The following is a 12,968-nucleotide window of genomic DNA, read 5'->3' as shown; positions in this document are numbered from 1 at the left end:
AGGCATGAAAAATAAAAATATAAAAAAATCAACATGTTTATCCTTGATGTACAATTTTATATTATATAAACTTATAATATACTACTTTAAAGAAATTTTAGAAAAATATACTAATCTGACAAACATAAAATGTTCTGTTCTTTCGTTTTTTTTATCACGTTTTCCTTAATCTAAACATGGCGCTTTCCATAGGTGAGATTGATCATGCTTTATGTATTTAATTTTTCGAACTTTGGACGTGTTTAAAATTTTATGTTACTTATAATTATTAACAGTTTTCATACTTTATCCCAATATTTTCTAATTACTTCGATATTTGTAAAATAATCATATAAGTTGTTATTAATTTTAGACGTAATTTAAAGTATTCGTAATTATAGAAACTAGTTCTGTACTATCAGTATAACCATACAGTCGAGAATATAGTATTAACAGTTAGCGTCAGTTTCAGCTCATCCCTTAAGTAATGTCCGATCTTAGGCTCAGGAAAAGAGAAAGGATTTCAAACGCTTTTAATGTTATTTAATCAATAATGTATGTTTAATTACTATTAATTATTTATTGCAAACTAATCACAACCTTCTGCTATACAATTATTGGGGTTTGGAGGTAAAGAATGTAGAGAGGGTAGTTTTGATATCGTGTTCCAAGCTCTTTTCAAGCAAGATAGTTCTGTAAACTTTGGAATAGATGATAATCAGATGGGACAAGGTCTGGAGAATAAGGGGATGTGGAAGTATGTTTCCCAGTCTAGCTCTTCAATCTTTGCAGGTGTGATCCTTGCTGTATGGGGCCATGCATTATCCTGGTGCAACACAACACCTTTATGACTGATCAAAGCAGGACTCTTTTCTTTCAGTGCAACATTCAGGCACTCTAACTGTTGACAATAGAAGTCTGATGTAATTGTTACATTGAGTGGCAGCAACTCCAAGTGGATCACACCAACAATATCCCACCAAACATGTAACAAGACTTTCCTAGGGTGGAGGTCCATTTTGGGCTATGCTTTAGCCAGTTTACATGCATTAAGCCATTGTCTGTAGCACTTAAAATTTTTAAAATATATCCATTTTTCATCTCCAGTTACCAACCTGTTCAAGAAAGGTGAGTTACATTCATGAGAGTGCAGAAAAGTGCAAATCTCCACTCTTGCTCTAAGGTTGGCTTCTGTCAACTCATGAGGAACCCATTTTCCAATTTTGACACCTTTCCAAGCTTTTGCAGATGGTGGTGAACTGTTGAATGGGTTGATTTAAGTTTCTGTGCTATTTCTTCGACTGTTACAGCACAATCTTCATCAAGTGCATCCAGCAGCAAGTCATCATTAAACTCAATAGGACAACCTGAACATGGTGCATCACTTAAGCTATAGTCGCCTGATCTGAACTTCTAAAACCACCTTCAAAATTTTCTTCTGTTGAGTGACTCTGCACCTTAAAAACCTTGAATGTTTTGTGTAGTTTCTTTTCTGATGCACTATTGCCATTTTTTAAACTCATAAAGCATTGTATGCCTAATGTGCTTCTCAGACACATCCATCTTCATGAGGGTTTATCTCATTAATGAATCGGAAAAAGTGGAGTTAGGTTAGTTTCTTTTATTTGTCTGAACATTTTCATACATGCCCTACTACATATTTTAATCATTAAAGCCTTCTACAAAGACAGAAATGATGATACACTTTCTGTATTAAATTTTCAGACATTACTTATGGGATGACTTGTGGGATAAGAATTTTATTGCTGTTACTCTGACCTTAGTATCATAACTTGTATGAAATTTGAAGCACACTTGACTGCTAAAACAAAATTACAATTAGTGACAAATATTGTTGAATGTGAAGAAGGGCATATTATGTTAACAATGTAATTTTAAGTTGAATTAAACTGAACATTTCTTTTTTCCTGCAATCTAGACAGGAGAGATGATTTAAATGGGACAAAAACCTCATGTCACTTTGCTTTTTTTCTTATGATTTTTTGTTTTGATAAAGTTTAAAACATGAAGTGGATCTTGATACTGGGTCATTCCATGTCAGATCATCCAGATTTTGAAAAATGTTCCAGTTGACCTCTCAAAATGCCTTGAAAAAATTCACATGTGCTCGTATACCCATTTTATGAAAAACTAGCAAATATTAGATCAATATCTGTAATAGTTTCTGATTTATAGCCCTGTAAAATTTAATTAATTTTTTTTTATTTTTGGCAAATTCATTTTCAGGCAACGTTGGCTGCTTAAAGCTGCAAGAGTAATGGTGGTAGAAGGCTAAAATTTTCTACACTGACTGAATTAATCTCACAGAAATCAAAAATGGTCTCGAACCAAGTTTATCTCTTTTAGGATTTTCATAGTGAGGCAGTAAATTCACATGAAAACCCAAAATTGTAAACATAATTGGTTTATTTAATAAGCCATGGCTCTAAGACTTAATATGATACAAAGCTGAATTTTGTTCTAAAAATTCCTTTTACATATCAGTTGATAAATCAGCAATTGTTGTAATTAAAAGTCTGTTAGATCTCCTGTAAAAAATTTAGTTGCATGCAACGTTTTATGATGTAGCTAAAAATAGCCCTACTTCAGGCCACAGTTTGACTATGTCACCGGTTATTTAGCCTTTTCAGATGTGTATCATATATTCTTACATCTCTGAATATATCTGCAAAAAAAATCAGGATGGTGTTCAACCTACTTTTTGAGTTATAATTTTTTAAAGTATCCTCTGATCATACATTGTTTACTTGAAAAAAAACAACTTCAATTCAGGTGTGTTACTGTGTGCAAATATATTCATACTACATTTAAATAATTTTGAATCCCATTGAAATATTCTAATCAGCCTTTACCATATATTCTTACACTTCTGAACATTATCTTAAAAAAAATCAAGGTTGTGAAAAATAATAAATTATCAAATTTTAAGTGTCTCTGATATGTACCATTGGGCAAAGGACCACATTCAGGGCATTCAGTTCTTTCTTATCAAACAGGTATCAGTCCTGCAGAATTGTGTAAAGTTTGATCTACTTGAGTGCTATGAAAAATGCAAAACTGTGGCAGGTATTAGGTCACATCATAGCTTTATTCCCCACTCTACCAACAAATTGTATATGAGAAGGCTATCAGATGATGATGTGTACACAGTTGTAACTGTTGGTAGTAGCAGTGAAAGTGATGCTGCAGCAGCTCAAATAGGGTCTAATGATAGCAATGACAATTATCAGCCAGGGAAATATGTGGCATGCATATATGATCATGAATGGTATGTGGGAAACATAAAAGATAGATCAGATGAACATTCTGATGTGTTGGTGTCATTTATGAAGAAATCAAGAAACGAACTGTTCTCGTGGCATGCAAGGTCATGAAAGATGAAAGCTGAATTCCTTTCCAACATATTCTTTGTCTGATAAGTGTTTCTATCATGCAAGGCAGTAGTGCTTGCCACTATGTTCTAAGTCAAAGTGATCTCAATATAATCAAACTCGAATTTCAAAAATTTATTCAAGCTGTCTGAACAAGGCAATGTTTATTTGATGTTGTTAAGGTTAATTTATCACCAAAGCAGTTTTTGAAGCATTTCATTATGACGATTATTTCAGTTTGGTGTGACAATAATCTTTCTCAGTTATCCCCTGTGGTAGCACTGTGGTTTTAGTGTCTGATTTACCTTTGCATTTATTATATAATGAATCTTAAACTCAGCCATATCTGCATAACTGTAATGCATACATAATATATTTACATTGCCATGTGATCGAACTAGTTATGCCAGTAAACTTGTTCAGAAATGAATTAATTTTTTCTTGTTTCTTACAACTTCATTATTTAACATTGTGAAAGGCTGGTTAGAATATTTCAGTGGGATTCATAAAATTCTGACAGGTATTTTTCAAAATTGTATGGATATATTTGCACATAATAACACACCTGAACTGAATTTTTTTTAAAATAAAAAACGTATGGTCAAAGGATACTTTAAAAAATTATAACTCAAAAAGTAGGTTTAACACAATCCTGATTTTTTTGTAGATCATATTCAGAGATATAAGAATAATATATGGTAAAAATCTGAAAAGGCTGAATAACTGGTGACATGGTCAAACTGAAGTAGGGCTATTTTTAGCTAAATCATAAAAAGTTGCATGCAGCTAAATTTTTTACAAGAGATCAAACAGACTTTTAATTACAACAATTGCTGATTTATCAAGTGATATGTTATAGGAAATTAGAAAAGAAAATTCAGCTTTGTATCATATTAAGTCTTAGAGCTATGGCTTAATCATAAATCAATGTTTTTTACAATTTTGGGTTTTCAGGTGATTTTACTGCCTCACTATGCAAATCCTAAGAGAGATAAACTTAGTTTGAGACCATTTTTGAATTCTGTGAGATTAATTCAGTCAGTTTAGCAAATTTCAGCCTTCTACCACCATTACTTTTGCAGCTTTAAGCAGCCAAAGTTGCCCAAATATGAATTCACCAAAAAATAAAAAAATAACTAAATTTTACAGGGCTGTAAATCAGAAACTATTAGAGATATTAATCTAATCTTTGGCAATTTTTTATTATATGGGTAGATGAGCACATGTGAAATTTTTCAAGACATTTGTGGGGGTCACCTGCAGGCCCCTGGATGATTTGGCGTGGAATGACCCTACTGTTAAAAAGGTGGTAGCTGAAATAGTAAGTTAGTAGCTTTTATTGCCACGTTTGTTGGTGGCAATAACAACATCATTTAAAAAAATGGATTTGGACTTTTGTACATATTTATCCAAAATTAATTTGACCAATGTAGAGTTGAAAAAATGTTTATTCATCAGTTTAACTCAAGAAGCCTTACTGCTTTTGCCAGTTTTAGAAATCTGTACATTGACTTGTGTTAAAATAAAAAAAGCAAATAATTGGTAGAACTAATCAGTTTTTTCCTTAAATTATTATATTTTAATATAATGAATTTGGACTTTTGTGCATATTTTTATACATAATTCTTTTGACCACTGTAGATGGGGAAAAAATGTTTGCTTAACTAGCACAAATTAACAAGTCTTTTAGTGTTTATTACCAGTTCTAGAAATTGTGACAATGCCTTGTGTTAAAAAATAAGCAAGAATAATTAGTAGGATTAGCATCTGCTTTCTTTCATCCAACCATTTTATAATCTAACCAAGTAGCATTTCCCTCACACCTGCCATTGTGGGTTTTTAATTAATATGTTGGTGGTATCTTTAGAAAATATTTTTGGAAATTTAGTAAAACCAAGTGCATACCATTTCCATTGTCCAGGTAACAAATAACCTTCTAACAAAAAAGTTAAATTGGTAACACAAAATCTCTTTTTAATGAATCTTTGTTGGTTTCATTTACTATATATTTCACTAAATAATTTTCTAAAGCTTCTTTTACCACACCTTGTGGAATTTTTTACAGACAGATGTAGGACTAACTAGTCTATAATTTTAGGGTAACTCTTATCACTTCCTTTAAAGCAGGTGTATTATTAACAGCTTTTCAATCCCCACATACCTGCCCAATGTCTATTGACTTGTTAAAGATGAAAGAGAACTTTACATTTCTTATTTCAGACCTACTTTAAAATCATGGACAAATCATTATCTGGTCCTGCTGCTTTATTTTTAATCTGTTTCTTTACTTGCCCTCAAAGGATTAATATCTATGTGATTAATTTTAATTTAAGTCTTGATATAAAACTGATTTGTTCCATACTTTCCAATCCTAGTACTGTTTAATGTATACCTCCTCTACCCTCTCCTTCTTTTGCATTTCTGCATGATTCTCTACTATGGGGATTAAAATTCTGAGGTGTTCATTGAATGCTTTGAAGAATTCTTATTTCTAACTCTTGTAGTGGACCCTTCATTTGTTTAGTGTGGGATTCTAGTTACATCTATTGGAGGAGATAATGTACCATATCAAAAGTTATAATTTTCCTTTACTACAAATGCATTTCTGATATAAGTACTTAACTTCTCTCAAACTTCCCACCCTTACTTCCTGGTGAAAAGCAGTGATTGGAGTGATAGCTCAGTGGGACTGAATAGAAGGAATTGTGTCAGGGGGGTGTATTACACTTCTATGGATGGACGGCTTTTACGTAATGATTTAAATGCAAAATGTAGTGAAATCATGATGATCATGGGATACATTGGAGCTCATGGCTTGTGGCATACAAAAATGTGTTTTTCATATAGAGGGCAACACTGAGTGAGAATAACAAGTACCAATAGGAAATACATTTTCACTATAGGAAAATTATAACATTCGAATGCCATGTTGATGTTTTACTATTTTGTTATGACAATTTGTTGAGATATTACTAACTATGAAAAAAAATGTATGGAAGTGATCCTACTATGTAGAGATTGTAAACACTCTTCTGATGTTTTACCAGTTCACCTTTTATTTGGGAGATTCATTAAACACTGGTATTTGTTACACATCCCAACAGTCTGGAATATTTAAAGCAAAATATCAGAATAACTATTCATCCATGAGTAATACAAAATGTAAGGCACAGTCTTTGCAAAAAAATGGCATTGTTTTGTAATACTAGCTGCATACATTTTAAGCATCTGAAAGACAAGACAAAGAAAAAAATGAATTAACCTGTACTGTATTAGGAGATAAAATGGATATGTTTAAATTGGCAGTATGTGCTGGAACCAGTAATGAATCAACTCACTCAAAATGTCTCTGAGGATATTTTGCTGTTGTGTAATTCTTTAAGTGATTGGTTTAAAAAAGTATTTTGACATTCATTATTCCTGGTACATAGACTCTGCAACATTGACTGAAATATGTCTTTTATAACCAAAATATTCCTGCATGATTGTCAAATTAAAAACTTGTTTTTTAAGAGGTATCTACTTTTGAACAATATGAAGTTTTGAATGAATTCCCATGGAACGATAGATTTATTTTTGTGCAAAAATAAATTTACTGTTGCACAAATATCTGTTTCCAAACTTTGTGTTTTGCTAATAGAATTTAGAAGTATTATTGTGTAATTCAAAATCCAAACAAATTTACAAAAAGTGTACATTGTTTTCATTTTCAGACCTGATACAGACTTTGAATTGCAGCAGCCCTCTTCTAAAGAGAATCCAACTGGCAAAAGAATTATATGTAAATGATGCATTGTGTATACCAAGAAAGAAAGAAATTATTTTAAATTGGTTTTCTGATTTGATCAGTTGCCAACATCAAAAGTAAGTAATTCCATGAATATATACTTTTTTGTCTTGTTTTGTTGACTGGACATTTCAAGTTTGGAAAAACTTTGCCCTTATGTTCCCCAAGATTCATATATGTGTGTGCACATACAAATTACCTAGTGTGTGTGTGTGTGTATGGGGGTCAACAGGATAAAATCTGATATTTTTATTCTACATTTCTTGAGAATGGCTGAATGGATTTGGACAAAAGTTAGAATACATTTGAACTATGACCAAATTTGGGAGTGGTTAGTTTTAGATAAATCAAAGTCACAAGAACAAAAATTCCTATCTGTTAATGTGGGGACCAATTTTTTCCACCATTTTTACTATATAACTCAGTAACAAATGATTGAATTTTGATGAAATTTCATAGACATATGTAGAATGTTATTCCTCATTGTTTTGTTATAAATGGTTCATGTCTGTTGATAATAATGGACATGCAAATGCATATTTTTTGAGAACTGATGGTGGTAAACACTTAGTGGCAAGATATGCATTCTGTTGAATGCCCTTCTAGCTGTTGTTTTTTAGTTAGTATTGGTAATAAAGGTAATTTGAATATTAAATAAGTTCTTGTTTTTTTTTTTTGTGTAAGCTCTGAAAAATTAGTTATACACTTTTTTTTTTAAAGACATGAATAATAACCCTTAAAGGTAGTAATCTGTTTTTGGAATAATTACTTAATGATATAATATGCACTCATAGTCATGTTTTTTATGCTGTGATACAAGAATACAAAGGTTTACATTTAATCAATTTGGCAGTATTTTTGTTTAAAACATATAGAATCATCCTTAGTGTGGAAAACCTTCCTGCTTTCAGTATATATGACATGTTTTGTATGTTTTCAGTCTTTGTTTTGCAGTCAGTTGTTTTTGTAGTTGGAAGGTTTGAGAGCCACTACTCCTGACTGGTATTATTAAGATGTTCTTAGTAGCGTTAGTATTTCTCCTTTGTAATTTGTGTTACACAGAAAGTTCATCTTCAGAATGGGTTTTTTCTGAAATGATGGTTCATGCTTGATAATTTGAAGATCAATGTATATTAGTGCTAACTGATCTAATGTCATTTTTATAACTGCTTTAGCAAACATTTTTTATACATTTATTTTTTTATGATGTTTGGCAAGCAGAATTATAATTTTCCAAAATTATATACTTCTTTTTGCATTTTCTTTTGAGCTTAATTAATTTAAATTTATAGTTCATATTAACTGCCTGCAGGTTTCTCTGCAGGCACATTCTCAATCTTTGTTATTTTACACTTGTAGATATCTATTTAACATGGTTGAAATGGCTAGTGGTTTACAGACCTCAACTCACCATCTGTGGGTCATGGAATAGAAACATTGTTGCCCTTTTAGCCACTGGGCATTATAATATGAAGGTCAACACTTCTGTTTGTTGGAAAATAATAGCACAAAAGTTGGCAGTGGATAGGGTTAACCAGCTGTTTTCCTAGACTATGTTTTATCTCCACTTGCCTAATAGCTTTCCTTGATATATGCTGTTCTCTGTATGTACACTTTTTCCTCACAACTAGCTTTGAGGCTTTCACATAATATTATGTGAATACATTGGTAAAACTGCATTGTAGCATATAAGTGAGTATGTGACAAGCCTTCACCAAAAGGAATGTGGCATGCTCTCCTAGCACAACTGACTTCCTCTGTACTGTAGGTAATACTCATTATTTGTTGACTTGGCACTTTTTTTTACTGATTTGACTTTTTGTTTCACTCAAACTTTTCAGAATTAGGTATTTTTAAATGAAAGTATCTGCATAGATATTGTCTGTTTTAGAAGTACTTATTTTTGAATTTTTGTTTTTGAACATTTTCTGCACTTGCAGATTTTTTAGCCTTTTGTTTCTACATTGCTAGTATTTATAACTTCCACTAACTGGTGTGAGATAACAAGACGTTTTTCATGTTAATATCATACCAACATTGACATCAGGTTTGTCTGTGTTTGTTGGGAGATGTGATGGCTCTTTTGCATGGTGGGTGATATAGTAGCTGATGCACTTGTGCCTTCTTTTGTACCTGACATACCTTCTTCACCTGTTTCTCATTTTTGATGGAAGCAATTATAATGGTTTTTTTCCACTACCTACCATTGTCTTATCTTATACTGATGCTGTCTTGAATGTACCTAAATCTTATTTATAATTTTCAGATGAGGTTTTTAAGGTATGCATGGCTCCTTCTCTTAGTAAATTTTTCTCTGCTTCTTCTTTTTATGTTATACATTCAATCCAGATATGCTAATTCATCTTTATTTCTTTTCACCACTACTTTGGTATGAGCATTCCTTGTCCTCCTTCTTTTGTTAATACTTCTTATAACTAGACTTTACCATTTTGTATTGCCATTTTTAGACTTAAGTTTTCCACATTTGCCTTACACTCTCTACCCTGTTCCATTATTTTTACTTCATTCATCTTCTTTCCATGGTAATCCATCTTCCCCTTGGGAGTTTTGATGGATGCTAGTTCACTTATTCAGTTATAAATTATTATATAGTGATTAAAAATTACATTATAAAATGTTGCAAATGGGCTGTATGTCAATGACTTTCACATTTTATGATGGTCATCAAACATGAGGTTTATTGAGCAGCAGCTTCAGTCTGCCCTTAATTGTTTTATGAACTGGAGTACAGCAAATGGTTTTACTGTTTCTTTCTGCAAAACCATTTGCATGCATCTTTACTGCCATTAAGGTATTCACCCTGATCTTGAGCTCCATCATGGTGGTGTTGTTCTTCTCATGATTCCTAAAGCAAAGTCTGTGGGGTTCACCTTTGACTGTGAGCTGACTTTCATACTACCTCACATCAAGCAGCTACGTGTCAAGTGTATGAGGGCACTGAACAACCTCTGTGCCCTCTCTTCCTCTTCTTGGTGAGTGGATTGATGCTCTATGCTCAGGATCTATTGTGCCCTCATTCAATACAAATTGGACTGTTGGTTTTTGGTATATGGTTCTGCCAGGACCTCGGTCTTGAAGTTGCTGGACCCCATTCATCATCTGGGGTTTTGGCTCTACACTGGGGCTTTTTCATTTTTTTCATTCCAGAGAGTGTACACTTTGAGTCCCACAAGTGTATGACTCACATACACAAGTGTCAAGTGTATGAGGGCACTGAACAACCTCTGTGCCCTCTCTTCCTCTTCTTGGTGAGTGGATTGATGCTCTATGCTCAGGATCTATTGTGCCCTCATTCAATACAAATTGGACTGTTGGTCTTTGGTATATGGTTCTGCCAGGACCTCGGTCTTGAAGTTGCTGGACCCCATTCATCATCTGGGGTTTTGGCTCTGCACTGGGGTTTTTTCATTCCAGAGAGTGTACACTTTGAGTCCCACAAGCCATTAAACTATGATCTTTACCAGAACACCCCACATAGGGTTGTATCTTTCTTCCTCAGTGGGCTACAGCCTTGTTGAATAGATGGTCTGCATTCATCACTTTGGCATTTGTATCAAGGTGCAGCTGGCTGAGTTGGGTGGCATGAACATCTTTTGAACCATTCTTCCATTCCAGCTTATACGGATAGTTTGAAATCAGGTTACTCTGTGGGATCTGCCATTGGTTTGTTGTGGCTCAGTGGTTGCTTACAGGATCTTCTTTATACATTTCTGCATTCACTGCCAAGTTGTATGCCATTCTTCTTGTCCTGGATCACATAGAAACTATGCAATACACTGTTTGTACTGTTTACACTGACACTCTACTGGGCCTAGAATCACTTAGTGTTAGTTCTCACCCTGTTTTTGTCAATATTCAAAATGACTGTCTCATTTTTCTCTCTCTTTTATCCAGAAAAACTGGATAGCTGACCATGTCAGTGTTCATGAGAATGAGATCTCAGACACTGTGGCTAGGTTCATCTGCTCTGGTGCCAACACAGCTATGCCTATCCAATATATGGAAGGTTTAGCTTCACAACAGTTTGCAGTCAACTTGGAATGAGCAAAATCATGACAAGTTTTTCCAGATCAAATCTTTTGTTGTTCTCTGGCTGTCTTGTTACAGTACAAATCAGAAGGAGGAAGTTGTCCTAACTCAGCTATCCATTGGCCACAGTTTTTTAACTCATCATTTTATTTTATCTGTGACTGATCCACCAGCGTGTGGTCTTTGTGATACCCAAGTCACAATAGCTGATCTTATACTCTCATGTCATCATTCCCCCTGACATTGGACAGTTTCATTTGTAATGGTGACACTGTCCAATTTGTATGTGTTTTTAACTTTTTATGAGCCTTTTATTGTTCCTTTTGTTTCTATTGAAATCTTTTATGTGAATTTTGGGCATTGTTTTGTTTTAACTCGATTTTTTTTTCAGTATAGGAGCATAATAACTTTCATAAATACATGCAAGTATACAACATTTATACTGCAGTTTGTGTGAACATACTTTTTGAGTGTTATTTCTTATATTACCTAGAAAATTAAACATGGTTATTGTGTTACTATATTGTATCTGTAAATATTAACTATTTTAACTTTTAACCATGTTTTCAAAGAAATGTGATGAATGTCGATAATTTCATGTTGAATATAAGTGCTAATAGTATTAATAAACAAATTTCACATAAGTGTTTATTTAATACCTATTACACTAGTAAAATGTCTGGGTTTTTTTTAGAGACAAATATGACAAAAGAAGAGAAGAAAATTTACATACTTGGGAATCTTTCAATTCAATATTAGAATTAGAATGTAATACAAAAACAGGCCACTTTTAAAAAGTTCTCTTGCACAGGTGAGTTTCATATGTTAACTAAATTCTTGCTGCTTCACCTCTGAAATGTTTATTACATATTTCAGTTTCATTTGGAAGATGACTGTCTTTCCTAAGTAAATAATAATAATAATATTTTTATGGATCTGATGCTATGTTAAAATAAATTGATTGATTTGTTATACCCTGGTAACCACAAGGTTTTGAAAACCCTCTCATAAAAAATTACAACACTATTTTTTATTTATAATGCATAATTTTTAATAATTTGTTATATTTTCACCATTGATAATAAATATCAAGCTTAACATTCTTGCATAACACTGTCTCATTTTGAGTCTTTTTAATCACTTGTTACATGCATATAAAGGACATGTTTTCTGATGTGCTATGTATTATTTACATGACACAACGGTTATACAACCAACTCAGATCAAATTTTAACTGAGATTCTTAAAATTGTATTCCATGAGCATAAGGAATAATATACAAACAGTGAAAAGCATGTTTATTTTTTATGTGCAATTAAGTACTTTTTGTAGTTACGATTATAAAAGTTTTATTAATATTTCAAATATTAGAAAAACTTGTCTCACTGTTTTTTATCTTGAGTCTACCAGATGAGAAAAATAAAGTATGGTAAGAGTATTATAAATAATGTCTGTTGTTATAGCTTTGGTAACACATACTTTTATTGATAATAATATGCTTATTTATTCATGTTCTCTTTGTTAACTTTTTTATTATTCAGAATGTTTTGTCACAATTGTTTAGGTAATTCTAGAAGCAGTGCAAGAACTTGAGAAAGACTGGAGAGAAAATTTAGGAAGTATTGTATTACATTGTTGTCAGACAATTCTTTCATCCTCATCAGTGACTTCGGTGTTTTCTCTAAAGTTTGACCTACTAGTATGTATTGTAATTGAATCACTGTTTTTTGATGTATGTGTAAATATGTGTTGTATTTAAG

General features: G+C 32.5%; 1 protein-coding gene across 1 annotated transcript in view; it reads left to right on the top strand.

Moving 5' to 3' along the window:
• Nucleotides 1-63: 63 nt before the first annotated feature.
• LOC143225243 (unhealthy ribosome biogenesis protein 2 homolog) overlaps nt 64-12,968 on the top strand; it is a 69,216-nt gene continuing 56,311 nt past the window's right edge. The window contains exons 1-4 of the mRNA XM_076454303.1: nt 64-192; nt 7,085-7,235; nt 11,903-12,019; nt 12,773-12,907. The gene's annotated coding sequence lies outside the window, so the exon portion shown is untranslated. The remainder of the gene's footprint in view (nt 193-7,084; nt 7,236-11,902; nt 12,020-12,772; nt 12,908-12,968) is intronic.

This window comes from Tachypleus tridentatus, chromosome 9 (assembly GCF_004210375.1).
Source record: "Tachypleus tridentatus isolate NWPU-2018 chromosome 9, ASM421037v1, whole genome shotgun sequence".
Classification (NCBI taxonomy): Eukaryota; Metazoa; Arthropoda; class Merostomata; order Xiphosura; family Limulidae; genus Tachypleus; species Tachypleus tridentatus.
This window is presented reverse-complemented; position numbering and strand designations above follow the sequence as displayed.